The sequence below is a fragment of the Chiroxiphia lanceolata genome, chromosome 4 (genome assembly GCF_009829145.1).
Source record: "Chiroxiphia lanceolata isolate bChiLan1 chromosome 4, bChiLan1.pri, whole genome shotgun sequence".
Taxonomy (NCBI): Eukaryota; Metazoa; Chordata; class Aves; order Passeriformes; family Pipridae; genus Chiroxiphia; species Chiroxiphia lanceolata.
In genome coordinates, this window is record NC_045640.1 from 63,577,783 (window position 1) to 63,601,406 (window position 23,624).

The window sequence follows — 23,624 nt, forward strand, 5'->3', positions numbered from 1 at the left end:
AATTAGAATACAAGAATTTTATAAAAAAATTAGCGTATTAACATAAGCTTTAATTCAGGCTAAAAGAAGCATAGCAAAGAACTGTAACAAGCTACAGTCCTCTCCTATCATAGCAAAGTTAAGTCCTTCGCTTACGTACCAGGCTAAAAAAAGCATCCCTCTTCAGTTAAGGCAAAAAACAATAGTGGGGAGGGGAGGAAGCAAAGAGGTCACAGCTCTAGCAAACGCCTTCAGAACACACTCGCATCCTTGATACCAGAACAATAGAATACAACAAACTGAAAGATTTTATCAAATTTTAAAGTATTTTTACTGGTATGAAAGTCCCAGACATGTAGCTCCCACCCCTTCCCTAACCTAGAGGTCCTCAACCTTCTTTCTTCTCACAATCCAGATCCCATTTATTTCTCCCATCCCAAGAGGGCTGGTTTGCCTTTCATCCTATGTGTAAGACAGGCGAGCAAATCCATGTCTCGTCCTGGTTTTGGAGGGAGGGGTTCTGAGAAGGCTGTGCCCTTCTCTCTCCCTTCAGGCCCGTGTGCCTCCTTTCAGCACCCAATGCAGAGGGAGATGGCCGACTCATACGTTGCTGCAGCTACAGCTGAACCCGCATGGGACACCAAGCTACTGATGTAGCTGCTCCTCTGCAGAGATATGGTCTTTACAACAAAGCAGTAAGGCAAGTCTATGAGTCTAAGCAGACCATCAATTCCTTGATTGGTACTGGAGTAGAAGAGCTTTACCCCAAATCTCTCCCCACCCCTGGTTTCTGGGGGTACAGAAACAGCATGGCTAGTGGTTTGCACCAAGAAGTTCCTCTCCCCTGTGCTGTGGGCTGTGATGGGGAACAAGCCTGCAGCAGTGTGGGGGTCAGGAAGGCTGTAAGCTTGTTTTGGGCCTGCCCATCGTGTGTGTGAAGTCCCCACTTCTCCCTTTCCTCCCGCTCCTTTCCCAAATGCAGCCACTCTTGACCTCATGAGCTCCACAGATGCCTGGGAACGGGGTTCTGGCAGCAGATGCAGGCAGAAAGACACACTCCACCAGCACTCTCTTGACTAAGGCCTGGCATAATCAAATTTATCAGCCATAGTCTACAGGAACCCACCAGGCTGCAGAACATGACGCCCCACAGCAGAGCTCATCTCCCTTTGCCATGGCAGCAGAGAGCTCTACAAGCAAGAGGTGCTTGCCCAGGGGTGGTAATTGCCTAAATTTGGGCAAGTTAGCAGCCATATGGAAAGCAAGCCAACACCCAGGAGTAGTGTGAAGGATCAAAATCAGATCCCACAAGGAGACTTATGATACAGCTCTCACCTCTGCTGCTTTCCTCCCCTAAAAGCCTATGTTAAGCTGAACACCAGTGTATGGCATCACAGCTCCCTGCTGCTTTTTGACCAGTGCAAGGGGCATGCCACAGAACACTGCAGCTAAGTGTGTGTCGCTGATCTTTATACAACCCTGGTTCAGACCCTAGAGATGAGGAGAGGACGATACAGAATGGCACCACTTCACAAGGATGGTAGCACAGCTCCAGGGCAAGAAAAGAAAGAGCAGGAGCTGGCCTCAAGTGCAGGTGGTCAGTAACACAGTTGATACAATGGGTTAAAACAGCATATTTAAATGTTGGCCCTAATGGGCTACTCACACAATTTACAGCTGAAATCACCCATGTGAGCTCCTAAGCCATCTCGCCACAAAGTCATTATCCCTGTTTGCTTTCCACATTGCAAAAACATTCATCAAATGGCAAGTGACTCAAGACCAAGTTCAACGGGCATGCACACACAAAAATAGGGTTTGTAGAAATATTCAAAATTTGTCACGGCCCTCTGCCCCGAGTTCATATTGATCAAATGCTGAGCTAATGTAAGAACAGGACCTGGTGGCAGGTTTCTAGTCATGAAGTAAAGTTCATATAAGGAAAAGATGTGAAAAAAACTTGCCTTAATGACAAGGCAGGGATTAGTGCGAGTGATTATCTCCTGAGGAATACAAGTGAACTGGCTCCATACGTTTTGCAACAGATTGAAGAAATCCTTCACAAAATATTGGTAAGAGTTATAGACTTTCACATGGTTTCACACTTTTGAGTTTCACATCCTTTACTAATTTATCCTGAATCCATCACCTTATTTATACATGAATGTTTACCAAAAGACTCAAAACTATCTAGTGGCAAATAACCAGCCCTAAAAATACCAGTTCCTAAAGTTTCATCATTTGTTGGAACTTGGATATCCCCCTGTACAAATGTGCAGTGACTTTAGTGAAAGTAAAGGCAGGATCAGTATATAAATATTAACAATCATGTTATCATGCATTACAACAAAAAGCAGCTTGACATAGCAACTATTTTCCATCCAATATGAAACACACAGAAGTGGTACCTTGTTGCAAAAAATTAATAAATTAACTTAGACCTATTCTAAGTTTGTAGCTCTACATTATTCTCCTTCAGAGGCTTTAGGATTTGGGGGGTTAGGAGGCACTAATCTTTTTATTTTTTTTTGTTTGCTCATTGGAAAACTGTAGGTAGACAGAAACTTAGCATGAAAGGATTATTGGAAGGCAATATGCTGGGTACAACCTTTGCAGGTGGAGAAGCACCTTGGCTTCAGCATTTTGAGGAAGTTTGGAGGCATAACAATAGATGTGTCTCCTCTTTTTGCGGTGTAACACATAAATATTTTTATCAAATTATTTCAATGCAAACATTTATTTTTGTATCTTGATTTAATTCCCAATCATCACGTTAACTCCTGAATGGTTTGAATATCATAAACCATATACTGGTAAAGAGTTCGCCACCACCAGGACTCCACAGGTTCTTAGACTAAAACCCCAGCACTAGCCCTTCCCTCTATAAAAACAACCCCTAAAGTAAAATATTCTCTTGTAGAGTACTCTCTCTCCCCTTAGTACTAGTATATAGTTTGTGCATGTTTTACAGTATGCATCATGAAGATACTAGCAGGAGCTGAGAGCTTTATGTCTAGGAGCAGAAGACCGCTGATGCACAATATAAAAAGGAAAATATCAAAAGAAAAGGAAAATATTAAAATAGAACTCCTTGCAGCTTCATAAGCCTTAAGCTTTATTTACACAAAATACTTGGCTGATGGATCTCCATTTTACAGCACTTTTCTACCCCAAAGCAGAAGACAGTGAAGCAGGACTTGCTATTCTTTATATGCCTTTGGAGAAACTCCAGTTGCAGAGCAAGGAAAGGTCAAACTTCGGCAGGTTGACTTTTTAAATGACTCTGGATTGGAGGAGAGGCAGGGGGACAGAGGCTGTGCACGCAACCATGCACGGACCCGAATGGTCTGATCCAACCCATCCCGAAATTCTCGGCAGAGCCGCTCGGACACGCCGTGACAGACCCAACAGATACACAAGAGTGTGTTGAGGCTGTCGGCGGGGCTTTCATCTGTAAGGGGAATCTGCTCCGCTTCATCTCACCAGCAGCAATTCATTTTTCAAAAGAAATGAGACAGAGGTACTGTTGTTATAGCAACAGCCGAGCCACTTGCCGGCCCATCCTCCACCGCTGAGCTGCCTTTGGTGGGCGGCTGTTCCAGTCATCCGTGGGGAGTGACTAGGGCTGTGGCAGCAGACTAGTCCTTTCATTGCTCCTTAAAGAAGAGGAAAAAAGAGGAAAGAAAAAAAAAAAGAGGGGGGAGGTGGGGAAGCCAAGAGGCTAAACTCCCTCTTTGCCGGCAGAGGCTGAGCACTATTCACAGGGTGTAACACAGGTCCACTTCTACTCAGAAAGCCCACAGACAAGGAGGCTTAGGGTCCCTTTTATGGATGCTTTTGTGTACCAGCCACATAGTGGACGTGTTGCCTCTGGCTTTCCTCTAACTAAGGCAGTTCCAGCCACTTCAATAAAAGGCAAGAGCAACAACTATGAGAGGTCTGGTGTGCTCATTCCCCAGCTCTACTGGAACATGCCCTGCTCTGCAGCTATCTTTGCTCCCCATGGGAAAACAGAGAAACTAACCAAAGTTCAAAGTCCATCTTCCTCAGAGAATATGCATGTTTACAAACAACAAGGGTTATCATCTTCTCCACATGCTCTTCTGTGATCTTTTCTGTTAAAAAGTGATCTTTTCCATTCTTCATGTCAAATCAGTCTAGCCCACTTGCTCAAATGGCTTTCCATGGCAATAATTCAGTCTTGGCCCCTTCTCCTGCACTTTGACTCTCCCTTCCATAAGTCTGTCTGGCTTAGCACTTCTTCTTCCAAATGTTCCTAAGCTCATCCCACCTTTCTTCTCCCTTCTGATCCCAGAGCTTCTCCAGACAGATCTTGATACTCCCCACCTCCAACAAGAGTGCTTTCCATGAGCTCTGCCAAACACCAGCCCAATTCAGCAGTCTCCAGCTTGCACCCTGAAGACTAAGTCAAGTTTGTTCCTTAACTTCTCGTGCTGCACTCAAATGCTATCAACAATTTAGGAAGTGTCCCAGGGGTGGCTGTGAAGTGACACTAAGCAAGCGGATTTGACATGACAGCTCCTCTAAGCAAAGACATAATGACCATAATCACCATCTGAGATCAGTAAGGAATAATCAGCATTGCCATTTGCATGCCAGCAATTCAGCTTCAATATTTGAAAGGATTCCTCGTTTCTTGCACATCCTTCCTTGCTGTATCATCTCTGAGACTGCCATTCAAAAGGCAATGCCAAAGAACACTATTGCCTGAGGTACAGCCACCTCTTGTCATCGGTGTTTGAAGTCCATCAGCTCCACAGAGGCCTCCTAATGACACTTGCTGCAGGTGTCCCACAGAGACGGGGGAAAGTGCAGGACAGCCTTTCAAACACCCCGTTGTGGCTGAACTCAGACAAGTGGCCAAGTGAAGTGGAGGTGGGTTACAATATCACCACTTCCAACAAATGAAAATATTTCATGCATCAAACCACTCCCCTACTCCTTGAATTTCCTCGTGCTGCTGAAAGCACGGCACCAATGCCTGCTAACTCACAGGATGAAGCCTGACGTAGCAAATTGATTTTGGAGCACGATTGCTCATTTAAAGCACATGCTGTGCTCTTCCATGCTGGGCCTGCCTGCCCAGCTCTTGCTGGCCAAGGCAGTGTTTCAAATATGCAGGAAATTCACATTGAGAAATCTGTTTGAAGATGGTAAAATCTCATCCTGCCAACCTAGCCAGTAACCTGTTCAACTCTGCAAGCTCACAGAGTAACCTCTGCCAGCTCACAGAGTAACCTCTGCCTCAGGAAAGGGGTCAAACCTTCACCTTTTACCCAAGCTGTTAAGGGCTCCTGGGAAACCTTGTCATGATCTTTGTTTTTGTCATCAGGTCATTAGAAGAATAAAATTACTCTGGGTAATAATATGATGATGACAAGGGCACCAGTTAAACCTGAAAGAGCTAACAGGAAGGAAAACAATCCATTTCCTTGCATTTTATCTGGGCTGGTCAGATGGGAAGGGTTGCTTTCACAAGCAGTGAGAGTAGAGTCCCAGGTGCCTGGATGCAAAGCCAGCAGTGCAGGACCCTCACCAGAGCTGCCTGCCCCAGCCAGCTGTCAGGCTCCCAGCCTCCAGTGGGAAGTGGATCACACAGGGAGATCAAGCGGAAAAGCAGGAAGAAGTGTAATAAAAAAGGCTCTGGATGAAAGCAAAACAGCAAGAGCACTGGTGAAGTCAAATCAGGTAAATGCTGTGACTCCACCTGCCCTCAGCCAGCCAGGTAAGGGATGCTGATGTGTGCTAAAGCAGCTTGAGAAAAGCTGAATGCAAAGACATTGCATGGCAAGTTGAACTGAACTTTAGAGCACCAATTATTTCATGGATGAAATGCTGTCATCACTGTCAAACAGGCTTCGTGCCCAAGTGTATGATCTACGTGGCTTCCTCCTCCTCAGATCCATCCAATTCAATCCCTCTTCAGACCAATAGGGTAAACACTGGCAAAGTGGTAACCTCATTACTTCGGGAGTGCCAACACTCCTCTGTTTGTGCAAAAGTCTTAATGAAGGTGCTAAGAGCCTGAGAGCTGAACTACTGAGCTGGCAGTGCCTAGTCCTACCTCTCACACCCAACAGCTGAGCTCTACGCTCTCTGCAAATGTCCTTGCAGACGGCAGGAGCTACATTTTGAAAGTGTGTTATGAAGATTTAGTCAGGCAGCCTCTAATTGACTTGTCTGGGAGTTGTGCTGATAAGTGCTCACCCTTTGAAAACCCTCCCAATCTGCTTTGGGAGGCTAATGATAGAAAGCAGACAGTGCAGACTATTAAACCTGTACCTCCTGAAAAACTCCTGCGAATCAGAAAAGAAATGCAGGAACCTTTTGAGTTTTAAACTAAGAAGCAGCAAAGCAACATACCCAGTGTTATTGTACATCCACCATAGCTACTCATTCACTACTCACTAGTTTTTTAAACTGCATATGTGAAACTAGAAATGGTTTCCTGAGGAAAATCTTGTCCCAGTTCCCCCTTGGATGGGCACAAGCCATAGCAGGCTAGTGAAGTGTGCTGGTGGCACCCTGCCTGCCTAGCAAAGGGGCATTTGGGACAAGAGAGAGTTCTTGTGCTCTTACAAAGGAGGAGCAGCTCTCTGACACAGCCTCTGCTTTCCTCTGCTATTTCTACAGTTAGGGTAGAATATGAGCTTTGTTTCTGACTTCAGATCTGACAGACTAAAACCTTGTCTAACTGTTACAAGGAAAAAGCCCTTTTGATGCTTAGAGCAATCAAATTACCTTCCAGTTGCTCACTAAGTAGTGCCATGGAACAATCTACATGCATAATACAATACTCCAGAATATTCTTGGAGAAACTCCAAAGACGGAGCCAGAAAAGATGGTGAAGTGTGACAATACTCCCCCAGTGGCACCACTGGTTTCCATGGACTTTGAGGTTCCATTCAACCTCTTTTATTCCCAAAGCCTGTCTAATTCATGATTCCTAGAAGAATGATAGCAAGCTGACAGAAAGCTGAACTCAGAAATGGCATGGCTGTCTCCCATTCACTTCACTGGTGTTAATTCCCAACACTCTCCACCTCATGGCAACATGGCTACTTATTCCACAGTTGCATCAAGCAGCATCTTCCAGTTCCTCAAATCAACATGGGGTAAGTAATTTCAGGAATTCTTCTTCATTACTAAGTTCAAGTTCATGCTTTCTGAAGCAAAGTGTTTGATACAATCAGAAAAGGAAGGAAATGAGAGCCAGGTAGTCTATACACTGTCCCTGCTCAAGCCCACACATTTTAGTCAGCCTCTTGGGGTAACAACATAAATGAAGCTTTCACTTGAAAATAATTTAAATATCAAATTAACAGATTTTCACAATTAACACATTAAAAAAAGAAAAAGTCTTGTGAATCTACATATAGCATGCTGCAAACAAAATAGTGAATTTAGCCTACTCTTTGCCAGCTGTCTCTCCTGCCTGACTGGGCAGTTTGTCTGAGGACATAGGTGATCTCAAGATTTCTTTGCAAAGATAAATACTTTTAAAGGAGTGTAGGTTATCTAAGTACAGGTTAAACAATTAACAGTACAGTAAGCATTGCAAAGGAGACACAAGCCTGGGAAGAAAGGAAGGGAAATGAATCCTTTGCATAGTAATGAATGAAAATACTCATATTTTTCCTAAGTTCTAATCCTCTTTATGCTACTGAGACATGTCTTTTGGGGAACAGAAAGAAAAAACACATGGGACAGATGACTATGGAAGTAAATTTGTGCTAAGGTATAGACCATTTAAAAATAAATAATAAATAACTGAAAATTCTAAAACAGAAAATATGTCAGAGACATCCAAAAATGGCTTTTTCCTTCAGCCAGACAATTCCCTGATCAGCACAATCAGCTTGATCCATCTCTAGGAAAGAAGAGCAATGCAGGAACCGCTTGTTTGCCGTGACTTTGCACATGTCTTTAAAAGAATGCATGCAGCCCCAGCTTTGAAAGACACCTGGACAAACCCCATAGTCCAATCCTGAGAGGCACTGAAGCCCTCAGGTCACAGAACCACAGAATGGTTTTGGTTGGAAGGGACCTTAAAGATCATCCAGTTTCAAATCCCACTGGCATGGGCAGGGATGCCACCTTCTAGACCAGGGCCCCATTCAAACTGGCTTTGAACACTTCCAGAGATGGGGCCGTTAAGTTCACTAGGAATTAGGGGCCCATTAATTAGATAATTTCTTCTGCACCAAAATTTCTTCAGAGATGGATACTATGTCTGATGGAACAATTCTTATTTACATTATTTTTTTGGCTTCAATACCAGTTATCACCAACACTGGGAAAAAAAAAAAAAAGCAGGATCCTTGAAGACCTCTGAAGACTCAGAGAATCAAAGGATTGTACAGGATGCCCCAGACATGTTCTGAATTATTCTGAGCACAGTTTGAGAGCTATTTGCCATGGCCAGACAGCACTCAATAGCAGATTTGCCCTAAATATGGCCAAGTAAACCATACAAACTTAAGTTCTTTGTGGCCTCAGTACCTTCACCTCAAGTTGACCTCATGTTCCACAAAGGCACACAGCACAACTAACAGAAAAGAACAATTCTGGTCTTCCAGATCCCCCAATTATTAGAGTCAGAGTCCCGAGCCTGGACCTGCTGTGTGGGGTGAATTGCAAATGTACTGTTTAAGTCTTTTGATGAAGTGTAAAGAAAAAGACAGATTTTAGGCAAATGAAGGCCCTGATCCAGCACGATACTTAGCACATGCTTCACCTTGAGTACCTTAAGCAACCTAAAATACAAAGAATGGTTTATGCAATGAACAAAAACGTCAGACCAAGACCTTTGCTCAGGTCTTACCTTCCTTATTTCATCTACAGAAGCTGTCTCCAACTCAGGAGAAACCTCTTCCTCTCTCACCTTGCTAGTCTGAATATACATACACATTGCCAGTGGTTTACATGTGTGCACTTGGCTTCACATTTCCCCAAAGAGCAGATCCTAAAAAGGATGCACTTTGTTGCAATCTGGTGAATCTCTTCACTCCTTGCACTTATGTGGAGCACCCAGCGAAGACAGCAGCCATGGGAAACCTGCCCAAGCAATCATACAGTTTATTCCTGGCTTTCATACCCTTCCAGTGGACTGCCTGAACCATTCCTCTCAGTTTCCCAGTACCTTCCCCAACAGTGTGAATGCCCAGTTGCAGGTGCCCATGGTCAGTCTAAGCGAACTACACTGACGGGCAGGGAAGGGTGCCCACCTCAGCAGTGACCAGTCTTGTGAGTAGATGTCCCATTGCCTCCTCTGCCCTCCTAAACTTGTTACATGAAGTTTACAGATATCTTACCACCCGAGTATCAATGAATGCTCTTCACTGAATGAATTATCATTGAATACTTTTGGAAGTGTTAGCTACTATTAGGGGGAAATCACATCCCTACCTTCTTAAGCCATCTACTCATAAAGGTGCTCTGTTCTACCCAGGGCTTGCCTAAAGCAACACGGTGTCCTGGAGTACAGAGGCAGCATCCTGCCTGCAGGCAAATTCCCCAGGCTGCTGGCTTTGGGGGGTTCAACTCATTATAGCAAGAGCAGGAAGTCTGCCAAAATCCCAAGGCATGTAAGGCTTTGAGATCTCTCCATACAAACCAAAAAGATGACCAGAAGAAAGGTGGGCAGTGTTCTGCCAAACAGCTCAAATTCCCAGTTAGTTGTGGCTGTGTGCCAGATTACTATCAGGCACTTTTATCTATTTGTGTATTTTGAAAACAGACCTCCGAGGGAAGGAACTGCAACTCATAATGCTGTAGATGTGCCCAGCATACACACACGGGTTTTTTTACTTTTTTCCTTTTGCTGTCAAAAAATTTCTCTGCTTTTTCCAAATATGTGCACACATGCACAGGTAGTAACTGCCCATGATACTCACATGGGTTTTAATCCCAGCAATCTATGCATACTAAGCATATATTAGCAGCTAATTAAAATTAAATTTAGACCTCAAGTCCCATTCACCACTGAGAGTGTGTGCCTTTAACAGTGTCAAATAAGCACAAGAAGACAAAAAAGCATTTGCTATTGTTAGATGCTGTAGGCAAGACCAAGCCACTGAGAACACCACAGCTCTTTCCTAAATCCCTTAAGGTATGAAGCACCAGACATCAGTTTCCTGTTAGATAAGCTATAGAAATGCATTATTAGCCAGTGTGAATTCATATAACGGGCTTCCACTAATCTTATTTTCCTTTTTAAGACTTCTCATTCCTACCTTTTTCTTCTGTTGTAGGAGTGATGAGCCACCTAGTACTAAGGCTTTTAATTTGTTAGTCTGAAGACAAAGTACTCTTGGGCTACTACCAGGATTACCAGGATTTTGGTCTCAGAGAAAAACATCGGTGGGCTGAATTTAAAAAGAAAAATAAAGTTAATTGTGTGTCAACTCCCCTCTCCCCCCCAATCCATCATTTAGCACTTAAATGCTGTCATTTAGATGCAAATATATATTAAATCTCTGAATTTCACTAAAGAAAACAGAGCAGGAAGCTACCTAAAGCTTTATATGAAGTCAGTGGCAGGGATGGAATTGGACTCAAATCTCCCAAATCCTGTCCCCAGACAACGGGAATACAAAATATCTTCTACCTCCTCAGCTCAATAGGTGCGTTTGAGTCTCTTTTTTCTTATCCAGGAAAAAAGAAGAGGTGTGGAGGGGGAGATACGAACAGAACAGAAAGAGGCTGGGAACTCTGTAGGCACTACAAGACAGTTGCAGGCAAGAACAAGTCAATTCATTCCAGCCTTAAGGATGCAGTTCATACCCCCTTATACCAGGCCAAGATAGGAATCATGCTCCAGAAGTGTGTTTTTCTTTTCACTGACTTGAAAAGGAGCCTTGGTAACAAGCTGAAAAAGAGGCATATCCACAGTCAGACGCCTCCATTTGGACCCTCCCCAAGCCACCAAAATTATTTGCCCAGTTACAATTAGGGCACTAATTACATGCTACTGGCGTTGACATCTGTGTTTAATAAAGATTTCTGTCTCCGTGGGCTGGGTCTTCCCCCCAGTTTCATTTCCAGAGGCTTCAGGTCTGTCACACTAAACTCTAAGAAAATAAGCTTGAAATCTTCATAGTTTGGCCTATAATTATGATATTACATTTGCTCTTGGAAAGAGTCTTACTTTCTTGCAATGCCAAGGGAAAGAAGGTTGTGCAGCTCCAAGTTCTTGCTTAGTAACTAACTTACATTGGTCAATCACTTCTGGGTTATTTAGAAGAGGCAAAGATAAGGGGAGATCTAGCAGGAGGGACTGTGAGTTTAAATCACAGAAAAACTGTGATGGTCTAAGCAAAGTCTGTAGAGAGAGAAAAAAGTATTCTTAATCAGACACACACAGATAGTGGGGGAATCATAGACAAGCTTTGGGGTAAGCAAGCACTTCTTCCTTCTTTAAAAACAGTTCAGTAACCTTAGTAACAACTTTAACAATGAGCAAACATGCTTAAGAAATGATGTAAAATCATGTAGATATTGGGCATATAGGATTGTGTGCAAATCTGCTGTGTGACAAAGCTTCCTACAGTACAAAAGTTGGTTTTTAAAGGAAATTACATGGGCAGCAGGTTGAGGTTTTTCCTGGGGGTATTTACAATACTCCTTTATTTTTCCTCCTTTCTTCTAAGCTTTTCAAAACAGTCAAATGAAAACAAAAGCCTGGCAATTAGCATATTTCAGAATTACATTAAGGGCCCAGCTTTAAAATGCACAGCTGCCTGAGACTGACTTTTTTTCAATGCCAGGTGGAAGACACGAGGCCAAGAACAAACCTTGCATATTGTGGATCCTGATATCTGTAGGATTTGCAGGAGACCACGGTCTCGGTATGTCTGGGCACATAAGTCACTGCTTTGTTTGTGGGGGTTTCTTGTTGGTCTTTTTATTTTTTCCCCAAGACCAAAAGCTTTCTTGTATTGCCAAACTCCAAATTCAGACCTGCAATAATCATATTAGAAACACTGAACACTGTAAAAGAGAGGATTTTACTGACTCAACAGTAAAGTAGTGGCAGCCCTCTCCTCTCCCTGCTAATGAGAAAAGACTGCAATGCCTGAAACTAAAGGAGGTGTGTTTCCCTTCGAGTGTTCCCTATGCCTCTGTACAGCGACATAAACGACCCAATGGCATTCTCCCCATACAGCTGCCTGTAAATGTTACCAAACAAAGAGCTACCGAGTGGGTTCTGGGTAAAAGACTCCCTAAGGAGCTGTGGGGGAACGCAGCAGGGCACAGCGCCCTGCTTGGGAACGCTGTCTCCACACACAGCCACTGCGGAGCAGAGGTTCAGACCACAAGGACTCAGACGAAGCCACAGAGCCGTACAGATTCCCCTCTTGGGCTCGGCACAGCGGGGCTGCCGACGGCCTGTGTGCTCCGGCATTCCTGGCTCATGCTCCAACCCCTCTTAGTAAAGGCACGCGTGCAGGAGTCCCCCCGGGGGATAAAGCTGCTCTTGTGCTGCTGCCTCCTCTGCTTTCCCGTCGCCCTGCTGGAGCCCTGAAGTTCTCACCTGGCTGTCAGCAGCCATCAGAGGAGGCTGTGACAAACGAGTGGCAAGCCACCACAGCCGCAGCAGCTCTGTGCAGTGATGAGAGGCTTCAGGGAGCTGGGTACGAAACGTGCATCGCGCAAGGGGGAAACACTTGCTCTCCCTCTTGCACGGTCCCATTTTTTTGCTCTCCTGTCCCTGTTTCCTGTATTTTCACAGTTCAGATCTCTCAGCCTCACACCTAAGTCCTGTGGCTGCAGGAGGGGAAGTGGCCTTAGAGCATGAGCCTTCCTTCTGATAGCCACGGGGCCTCTTCTTGCTCAGTGCACGCTCATATGCCAGTGATCAGCCTCTCCCCATCTTTCCGACTGCTTCCTTCCCAGCCTTTGCTGGCGTTTACAGGTCTTAGATAAAACCATGAAAACAACTGATCTCATTAGTAGTTTCCTCAAAAAGACAATTGGACCTGGGCGTTCATCTTCTCCAGCAATTCTCAAACTCCCATGAAAAGCATGAAGGGAGACAATGCCTAAGTTTACTCCAGGAATTCCAGCTACTGACTATGAAAGGAATTTGCATAACATGCCCCCATATGCAGTGCAAGCAAGAGGCTTCTGCTACAACTGTTTTCTTGGCTTTCCTCATTTTCACCACACCCTTCAGGGGCAAGAAGAAACCTTCTTCACATCTGCAGGGGGCTGCAAAAGCAAACGGTGTACAGATGGGCTCAACAAGAGGTTATTAGACCTGGGATAGCTGGAAGAAGGGAAGATGTGCCAAGAAAGGCTGACTGTGTGCCTGCTCTGTTTCTTACACTCTGCTCACTGATGAGAGAACACTGGGCTTAAATGCCCCTTTGAGATGACCCAGTACAATTGTTCCTATACCCACAGTGCCTGCAGAAGAAAAACTACTTAGAAGCTTTTTACTAAAATAAAACAAACAGTACCCTCCCTCTACCAGATTTCCAGTGTTCTAGTTATGAAACATTTTGATGATAAAGCATGATTTTATAAAGCAGCAGCTATACAATGCAAGGTGATACAGAGTCGTTTCCAGTAACCCCTAAATAAAGAGGAGTTGGAGCAAAATAACAACCTTAATCACTTGCTTTACTGCTTTTTGAATAGGGACTGAGTGCCAGACTGTGGTCATCCCATTCAAAGACAAACAAACCAACATACTTTCTCCTCTTCCCCAGTTCATCCCCTACCTCCTCTCAAAACTCCCAACTCCAACATAACCATGACCTACCTATGTGATTTTGGGTTCCCAAAGACTGTTATTGCAGTTTGGAAGGAAGAACTGTGATAATTATCACACCAAACATGAGGAGGCACAAGTAAGCAATTTCAGCAGCTACTTTTCTAAAGGATCTCAACATCCTTGATAAAGAGAACTCCTCTTACTAATATCCAGGGCATACAATATGAATAAAAGCTATTTTTTTTTTTGCCCAGTAAAAGGCCATGAGAGACACAAGTAGGAGCCATAGATGAGGGAGCCTTGAGGCCAAAATCTTCAACCTGTCGAGGCCCCTGATACAAATGACAATGTCGTGTTCAAAAATTAGGTTTTGCTAGAGAACAGACCAGCCATGTCCTAGATAAAAAGCCACAGAACTGATAAGAGTCACTTAAGGAAATGTGAATTGTCGTGATACTTGAAATGTATTTTCTCTGCTTTGTATGTGAAATGGGATCCTCTCAGAAAATACAATCTAATTTAATTTATTTAAACAATAAACTCATTAAATTCTTGAAAATATAGAAGAATAAATATATGGAGATCCTAGATAGGCAAAGAGACTATTTTCCTTTTTCCTAGCTTTCCTTACTTTTCATATATGATGCTGTGGCTCAAATTAAATCCACATAAATTCTGAATATAAAAAGATCACCAAATTAATTTTTTAATAGAGAAGGAAAAAAAAAATCAACCTCCTTGGCAGAACTTGAACTCCATTTCTCAGAATGATTAGTTTGGCCACTGGAGGGCTCCAATATTGTTCCATAAAAGCAAAAGAAAGTTTACTAGGAAGGATAAACACATAACAAATAGCCTGGGCAATAAAGTTCAAACATAATGCTCAGTCTGAACTGAGATCTATGGTCTTGCAAGCATTTTGTAAGAGTCAGGACTAATTTAACCATTGTTTTGCTCTTGTAGCACAAAAGGAGTTGAAGAAGAATGATTTTCTTACAGTTTGGCTATAAACGTCTCTTCCAAAACAGCACCTATTAAAATGATTTTTGTATGCAATAGCAGAATAACTAGGTGTCTGCAGGAAAGCAAAACCCATAGGTTTCCTTGGTACATGTCAGTAAAACACTTCTGCACAAAAGCCCAGTGCTACAGAGTACCAAAGAAATAGATTCTCAGTCCCTTGGGACCCAGTCTTCCCAATGAAAGTTTGCGGAGATAAATCACGCAACTCAGCAACTGGGAGCACAGGGAGGAGAGATCCTGCGACATAAAGTCCTTGATTGTTTGTTCTTCTTTGGATAAACCATTGTTGGGAGTTGCCTTTAATTTCTTATGTGTTCAGGTATAGAAAGTCAAGGAATACCTCGCCCTAAAACTAATGGATCTTTTCCCAGTAACATGGCAGCCAAGATTCTATCAGAAAAATGTATGTGGTCCTGCAGAAGCAAGTAGGGGCACTGATGTCAGTTGATAAGTTAATGACTGCAGCTTATCAACTGATAAGCTAATGACTGCAATGCTCCAGCTAAGGATAAAACAAAAGCTGTTTCAGTATAGAAACACGAGAAGAAGTATTTTAGACATCATTCTACCTACAAACTTACAGAAGGGAGCAAAATGTCAAAAGTACCACCCCCCCATACCTCCCCAATCCCTCCAGCTGGGGGTGGGGAGAATTCATCCTGGGCTGAGATGCTGACTGTTGGAAGTTTCACACAGAGCCAAATTTTAGGAGGTTTATTGGAAATACTGAAAGATGCTAGTGGGTACTATGATAAGCCCAACTGAGCATTGTTCTTGTTTGATGAAGTGTACTGTATTGGGCTGATGCACAAAACATCATGGTTTTTCTGGCACACACTATTTTTTCCCACTTCTTCAATGTAAAGGAAAAAAAAAGATAGCTTGCTTAAAATATCCCTGCTGCTCTCCTGCAGCCCCTTCCTCCAGCACATCACACATTAATGCCAATCTGCTGGGAGACTGCAATTCGAACATAATGAGATATTAATGAGCTTTGCACATGTCCCCAGTCGCAAGTGTTCCCCCCCTCCCCTGCTCATTCCTCACAAACCTACAGAGATGCTTTGCTTGTTTTCCTGACACTGCATTTGTGACTCCCCCACCCTGTCCCCCTCCCCCCAGCAAACCCTGCTGCACTCTTCCACTTAAGCTGCCAGCTCTAAAGAGCACCAAATGGGCTGGCACTGTCTTGTTTCCTGGCCTAACGGATGCTTGTTTAAACACTGGAGCTGTTTGCATTGCTGCGGCTCACTGCATGTTAAACACAGTCCTCTGAAACCCTATGCCAATCCAATAAAGGTATCAGCAGTTCAGCGTGGGGAGGCAATTACTATAAAGTCCCAAGTGTGCCTTCTAAGCTCAAGGAAGGAAAATTTGATTGAGCAACTAAAAGCAAAATCTGATTCGGTTCAGCATCACTTGAAGACACATGGTTTCACTGCAGCCAGGCCTGTGGAGGGCAGGAGGAAATCAATGGGCAAGCTGGGGAGAGCAACTGCATATTGTTAAGAGGGCTTTAAGCTGGCCTGTTAGTGATGCTCTCCCCTGTCTCCACAGAGCTGCCTCCCTCCACCTTCATCTATACTCCAAGGTGTGCTGTCTTTCCTTCCCCCACCCCTTTTTCTTTTTCTATTTTAAATTTTATGCTGCTGATTTGGTTTCACCCTCTATCAATTCTTGAAACAATTCTTCTGGTAAAGGTCCTTTCCCCTGTACAAAGTCATTGTCATATCAAAGGGGAAGTGTTACACAGGAACAGCTATGATGGAGGGCTGATGGTAATCAAAAAAAGATCTGTGCTTCACAGAGAGATGAAAAAAATCCAAATCTCAGACTAATGATAGTCAATATTTCAGTGGACCAGCTCTTTACCTGGCTGAGGGCAGAAATTCAAGGGAGAAAGAAGATGCATTTCAGTTCATTTAATCCACAGAAACAAAGCTGCTTTAAAATGTTCTACTTCCTTTACTTTTAAGTGAAAGATAAGGAGATGAGGGAGAGAGGGAATGTTTTCATTTTATACTTTCTTTTTCTTTCTTTCTTTCATTTTAAACAGACTCTGTAAGATGGCCTCACTCCGAGGGTGGCTTTGCAAATGATGTGAAAAGTTTTCCAAGCACTTTTTGTGGCCCCAGCTACCCTCAGGAACCCTGGAAGAGGGGATTTGCCATACCAGTCAGGCCAGCGAGCCAGCAGGCTTGTTATCCTGCCCCTAGCTATGTTCCACACCTCTGGCTGCTGAGGGGGCTGAAACTTTCCTCTCCCTTCTGTGCTGCAGGGAAGGAACTGTGTGTACAGCTGGGAGTCAGGAGATAACTCTGAGGGTTAACCTGTCCTCCGTAGAGCTGAGTCCCCAGTACTGCGGGCCAAATTTGTCCCGTGGAAGGACGTGGCTGGCAGAGCACAACTGGCACCTCCCCATGCCCAGAGCTCTTGAACGTTGCTCCAGCCAGGGCTGGCATCTGGCTAATGGGCTTAAGGATCAAGCCGCCCCTTCAAAGCAAAGTTCTCACAGGTCAGAAATCCGGTGTGATGCTAAGAAGTGCAGGCTGAAAGGTAGAGGACTGTGCTAATTAACTGATTACTGAAGGATGAATATCACCAGACCACCACTACTCCCACTGAGAGACACTGCCACTTGCCACGCTGAAACGAGGAAGGCAGGGAGAGGAAGCACTGTCTGGTTTTAAAAGGGGCTTTCTGCAGGGGAGATTGCTTCTTTATTTTTTTTACAATTTAAGAGAACAAGTCGTGGGGAGAGGATGGAGTTAATCCCAAAATCTCACCTTTCCTCCTCTGGAATTACTCTGGGAGCTGCAAACCCCCTGTGGACTCCAAACCCAGGGCAGGCAACAGGATGCCACTGGCGGCCTGAGTACAATTAGTTATAGAGTGACTGCCTGATGGGTGTTTTGACAGAAATTAGGAGCTTTAAACTGAGAGGGTAAAAGTGTTGGGAAACGTCTGTTCTATTAAAACAACAACAACAAAAAAACACCAAAAAAACCCCAACAAAAAACAACGCAGTAACTTTCCTATTTTCAGTTTTACCGTAAAACACAAACAAACAAACAGCACTTGTTTTTGCTGGCATTCCTTGCTAGAGCTGGAGCAGGGGATGGGGGGGGGGGGGGGAACGGAGGGGGGGAGGATAAGCTGGAGACATAATGTCTAGGTAAAGGGGGAATCCTTCCACACACTGCCCTTCAGTTTGGGCTTGGAATCTGGAGATTTAATTTCCACACCTTAGAACAATGATTGCTACTAAGAAGACAGGGCAAAGAGCACCATCCTCCTGGGTGGAGCAGTGCAGCAGCCAGAGTTTAACCAATACCAAAACAAACAAAACCCAGGCTGTCTTGAAAGCATCAGACCCAGAGATCCCCAAGAGGCTCTTCACATTTCAACTCCTTCGCTCTCTCGAAGCTGAGAATACAGTTTATGCTAGGGCTTGAGAACCCCACTCACCTATTCACCAGTGGTAAGTGGAATGATTTCCTGATGAGACTGGGGAAGGATGTGGCTCTCAAAATCATAAACTGATGCAGAATCTAGCCTTTTATTAGAAGAAAACAACACAACAACAAAAAAATCCAGCCCTTGTGACTGCACAGATGCGTTCCCAAATATGACCCAGTGATGTGCTACGTTTCTCCGTCTGCAAACAGGCTTCTCCTGTTGTTCCCAAGAAGCTGCACTGTGAAATCAATAAGACTCATTAAAGATAATCAGTACCCTATGGGCAGCAGCAAAACTGCCAAGAATCCTGCCAGTTTTGTCCTTCTGCTGTTACTGGGGAAGTTCTGATTGACAGAAAGGGTAGATTTCCCACTTGCTTACATTCAGCACTGTGAGAGGAAGTTGCAGATGAAGTCCTGTGGGAAGGTCCAGCCAGAACATCCCACAAAGAATATCAGCATTTGCTCCAGTCAGAGAAGGGCTTTGCACTCTCACAATCACCTACACATGTGTGTCGTCCCACTACAACATGGGATGAGGCTCTTTTCTGCCTTCTTTTGCATCCTGGTATTCTGTTTATCCTTGAACTCCACAACAGGCTTTCCTGCCTCCTGACCCCACCGTGCTGGTGAGTTGATAAGCTTCACTTCCTGACATAACCCATAGCCTCAGCTTTGAGATGCACAAGGAGCTACACCGTGAAAGACAGACTAGGCTGTTAACAATACAAGGTGTGCTGGAGGTTATTTTCACTCTCTCAACTCTGGTATGCAACTAGAGGATCTGCCATCCATTGTCTTCCCTTATGCTCATGGTGAATCACTAAGGAGGTATTTTGGGACTCAGGGAAGGGACCTAATGGTCCCTTCAGCTTCTTCAAGGTCTGCCTTACCCCAGCTCTCCTCTCATTTAAGTGACTCCCACAGGTTTTGCTCGTTCCCTTCAGCCTAGAATCTCCTTGGGCAATGAGCTGGCCCTGGACCACATCACACATACTCTCTGACATGGACCAGCTCAAGTAACAAACAGATATGTAGACAGGACTACTGAAGATGAATCCCCATGGAGATATTAATTTCAGGATGAAATTATTACTGATTTTTTAAGATTCAGTTACTTGAAGGGGTACATTGCATACTTGTTACTTGTTTAAAACATTTGATTTGAAATGGTACTTCAGAAGGGACTGATCACTTTCCATCTTTGTGATATGATTCAAGGACAAACAAAGAACACAATAATGTTTAAAGCAACAAGAATTTCCTCCTTCCCATTCACTTTGAATAAAATGCACCATGACAGCATAGTTATACATTTACAGCTGATCATTCCTCAGAATAAAATAGCTTTTTCCAGAACCTAAGTCTACACAATGGAGATAGTTTCCTATTAATCAATATTGTGGAAGAAAAGTGTAATGAATTGCCATACATCCAATGTCTGTAATCTGCTTAGATAAAAAAACCTGAACATTCTTATAATTCACACTTTCAAGGGAAATAAATGGAAGGATTGACAGAGACTACATTTGTCAGGAGAAAAACGTAGGGGAAAAAAAAATCCCCAAAGTGTTCCTCAACCATAGGATAATCTCATCAGAAGATTCACAGGGTGATGCTGAGGTAAAGGAAATGGAGAAAATGCTATTTCCTGCTTCATTTCCTCCAGGGAGAATCTGGAGCAAGGTTTCATCAGATTACAAATCCAAACCACCACATGTAGACTAAATGTTTTGTTTGCAGTCCCAGGCCTTCAAAGAAGTACCCAGTTAAAAGCAGCAGTGGGTTAGCTCTGCCTCTGTGAAGTGGAAGGGGAGCAAGAGAAAATGGGAATGTGATGAGTAAGGAATGGGGGTTGTCATCTCCAGTCTTGATTTCTAGGTACTGAGCAGGGCAAGCTCCACTAGAGAAGACAAGGTTACTGGCCTGGGTAAAGGAATTTCAGGTTGTCAGTTACAGAAACAGGAGAGGGGAAAAAAAACCTCAAACCCCAAAAGCAATCATGTATGTTTTCATTTCCAGAACAGTTCAAATATTAAGGGTGTCTTAGTTACGCATATAAAGAAGCCAGGTTTTGAAAAATTCCAAGTATCGATCTCTGAACATCAAAGCCTTGCACAGGTACCCCCAAATCGACAGACATTTCTGGAAATGTTTCCAGTTCACATCAATAGTCACTGCCTTGGAATCAGTGCTGTTAGACTGGCATTCACTGTCACTAACCACACAAAAATCTGCCACATAACAGCTCACAAAAATGGCAAGTCATCAGTTGTACTTTATTGAAGGTACCTGATGGGAATGTTATTATATGCCCAAACATTAATAACCTTACATCAGAAGCTGCTGACTACATGTGGTTCTGGTTGGGCTCTTCAAGAAGCCTGAAGAATGGAGGCAAATTGGATGCTATTGAAAAGCACTTTGTAGAATACTCAGACAGTGGCCCAGGGGGCAGAATTTGGAAAGCACAGTAGGGATTGATGGGACTTGTGATACTGACACACAAGGGAGGCTGGTTGGGTTTCAAGCAGCTGAAAATATCCCCACCGTCAGTCATGCACCATGTCCCACACTGGAACCTTTGGTGTTGCACCCACCTCCTAAGACCCCTGAAACGTGTAGTACAGCGTTTAAAACAAACTGACAACAGCGTCAGGTTCCCCTTAAAATGCCTCACTGCAATAATTTCCAAAATGGATTCTGGTGCTTCCCCAAACAAAGCGTGTGTGTGACAGAGCTGAAGTGTTTCATTGGCAGTGATGCTGAGGACTGGGGATGGCCAGTCTGTGCTGTAAGGACTGGATCTGGCTTGCAAGGTGGTTTTTCTTGGTGCAAACAAATTACCATTTTCAGCATAGTCCTGGTGTCTTGAGCTTTGCCAGCTGACTGAAAGGATTGGCAGTCATGAAAAGGATTGCAGTTGATCAGGGCACCAGGCATTTTTCTATCAACTAAATGGAACAACTGTCCTCTTTGGCCTGAGACAGCAGGATTTATAGACCCTACAATGTAGGTTTAAGGTCACCTAGTAGCACATTCATTTTTCTCTATTGCATATTTATATGATCAGAAGAATGGTTGTTAATGTTGAACACAGTTTCAATAAAGCAAATCAATCAATAAATCAGAGTAATTAAATCCTAGAAACTGGTAAGGGAGCTTCTTAGGGATCAAAACTCAGATGCCAATCTGGAACTCAGATCTCAAAGCCATTTTTCAGAGGTCATGCCTCTGAAAGAATTGTCTTTCACAGATAACTAAAACTGATGCCTACAGGAAACCTCACCCAGCTATAGGAGAGGTACCCAACACCCTCCAAGTCAGTCTGGCCCCATGGTGGCCCAGAGAACTTCTCTGGATGTGCTGTAGGGGTGCTCTTATATAGGAAATGCCATCACATACCTCCTTGCCTATAACAGCCTCCTTCCCCCCTCTCTCAGCACACAGGGAAGCACATGGATGTGTGAGCAAGTTCACTACACATTTCAGCTCTCTGCTAGTTGTCCAATTCGCATCTGTCCAGCTGTACTTTTGCCTTGCACCTCTTTTATATGAGGAAATCTTGCAGAAAGCTTCAAAAAAAAGAAAAAAATCTAGGCAAATATAGTGCTTCTCCTGGCACTTCTGTATTAGTGACCAGGTTGATAGTTCTGCCTATGGAAGTGACAAGTTTTGCATGGTTTAGCCTGCACTTCTCCTTCAGAAACAAGACCAGAGACTTTATCAGCAGCAGTGTTGTACAGATTGAAAGAAACAATATAAATCTGTTCAAGGCCTTCCCTGGAAGCTTTTCAAACAAAAGTTAAGGGATTACTTTTTTGCAATTCAAACAAGTGATTGCTCTGTAACAGAACTCCCAGAATTGAAATATTCCTCTGATGATATAATTCTAGATTCTGATCCATACTTCACATAAATCCCCAACCTGAGTAACAGCTGCAGATCAAAACCATGACAGACATCATGGGTAGGCCAAGCGGGCAGCCCCTTGGGCTGCCTGATTTTGGCAACTAATAACTGCAGCAGCTTCTACCTACCCGCTCCTTGCTGGCCAGGATGACCTCAGGACAGAAAGCTGGCAGATTTTGCAACTAACACGCAGTGGTAAAAACTCAGATCCACTAGGAACCAGTTGCCTTGTGTCAGCCTGACCACAACCCAGCTGTGAATGCCACAAAGTTAGAGAATACTTGACTTGCACTTTTTGGGTAGCCCCCTCCCCTGCCTCACTTTGATTATTTGGTCTTCCGGGACTTTATCTTCATTCCAGCTTACAAAGAATCTCCTGCTGGTGGACTGACACAAAGACAGCCAGTAGCAAAGCAGCCTAATATTGTCTTATTCAGAAAAGTCTCCTCGGAAGAATAAGTGACAGGAGGGGAAAGGAAACCCCGTGGAGCAAAAGTACACAAAGACTGTGCTTCTCCAGCTCCTATTGATGTTTATTCCTGAAACGTGTCAGTAATAACAGGAACATCAGCCAGCACTGATTTTAAGAAGGGAGAGAAAGGAGAATGTCTTTTTCTTCCCTCCCCCATTGGGTCCCAAGGCCAGCCCCTCCCCAGCTTAGCTCTTCTGTGCCTGGGGCTCTGCCAAGTGGCTGTGCCCTGGCTGGGGGGAGTGAATGCCTGCACGGTTGTCCTTGCATTTGCTGGGCCTTTGTCCAGCTGTTTGTGGTTTACCCTGTCATATATTATACACTCCATGGTGTTTACAGGCTGGACAGCCTGTGCCTGCTAAATATTTACCTGATCTAATATACCCAATCAAGCTCTGGGTCTGATAAACTTGTTATAGTCACAGTCAGCTCCTGACCCTTCGTGCCTCTCTGCTTCCCAAGGTCCACTATGGGTATGTTGTGAAACCAGAGTCTGGCTGGTACTGCATTAGAGTCTGGGAAGAGAAGGCCATAGAAGCTACTTTTATCTTGGACCTGCCAAAATTTCAGTCTCTGATAGAAAGATTTATGCCCTAAACAGACTGAAGTTTCCAGCACTACAACTTCTAGGAGGAAGGAGGCAGACAGAGCAACATACTCTCCAGTGCTTCCCTGCTCCTCCTTTCTACCCACTTACACTTCTCTGGGGACCTGGAGAACAGAAAGTCTTAAGGCATCTATTTTCCACTTGGCCGTTGCTGCTAGACCAGGCTCCGGGGTGCCAGCAGTAACCTTGCAACAAAGTAGCAATACATTAAAGAGAGAATGAACAGCATTAATACATCTCTCCTTGAAGCAGCACACTGATACTTGGACTAGGAATAAGGAAATTTTATTTCTTTCAGGGGAAAAAACAAATTATCACAGCATCCTCACTTTAAATTACCTCTTATGCAGGAGATGCTACAGAAACCTTTAAAGAGCAGAGAAGGGATGGAGAGAGACTAACAGTAGGTAAAGATGTTCTGTGTATGAAACCCTC

The 23,624-nt window shown here is 43.9% G+C and overlaps 1 protein-coding gene across 1 annotated transcript in view; it reads right to left on the reverse strand.

The window, feature by feature from the left end:
• The window catches only part of MAML3 (mastermind like transcriptional coactivator 3), a 253,915-nt gene that overhangs the window by 102,610 nt on the left and 127,681 nt on the right, over positions 1–23,624 (reverse strand). The gene's annotated exons all lie outside the window — the stretch shown is intronic.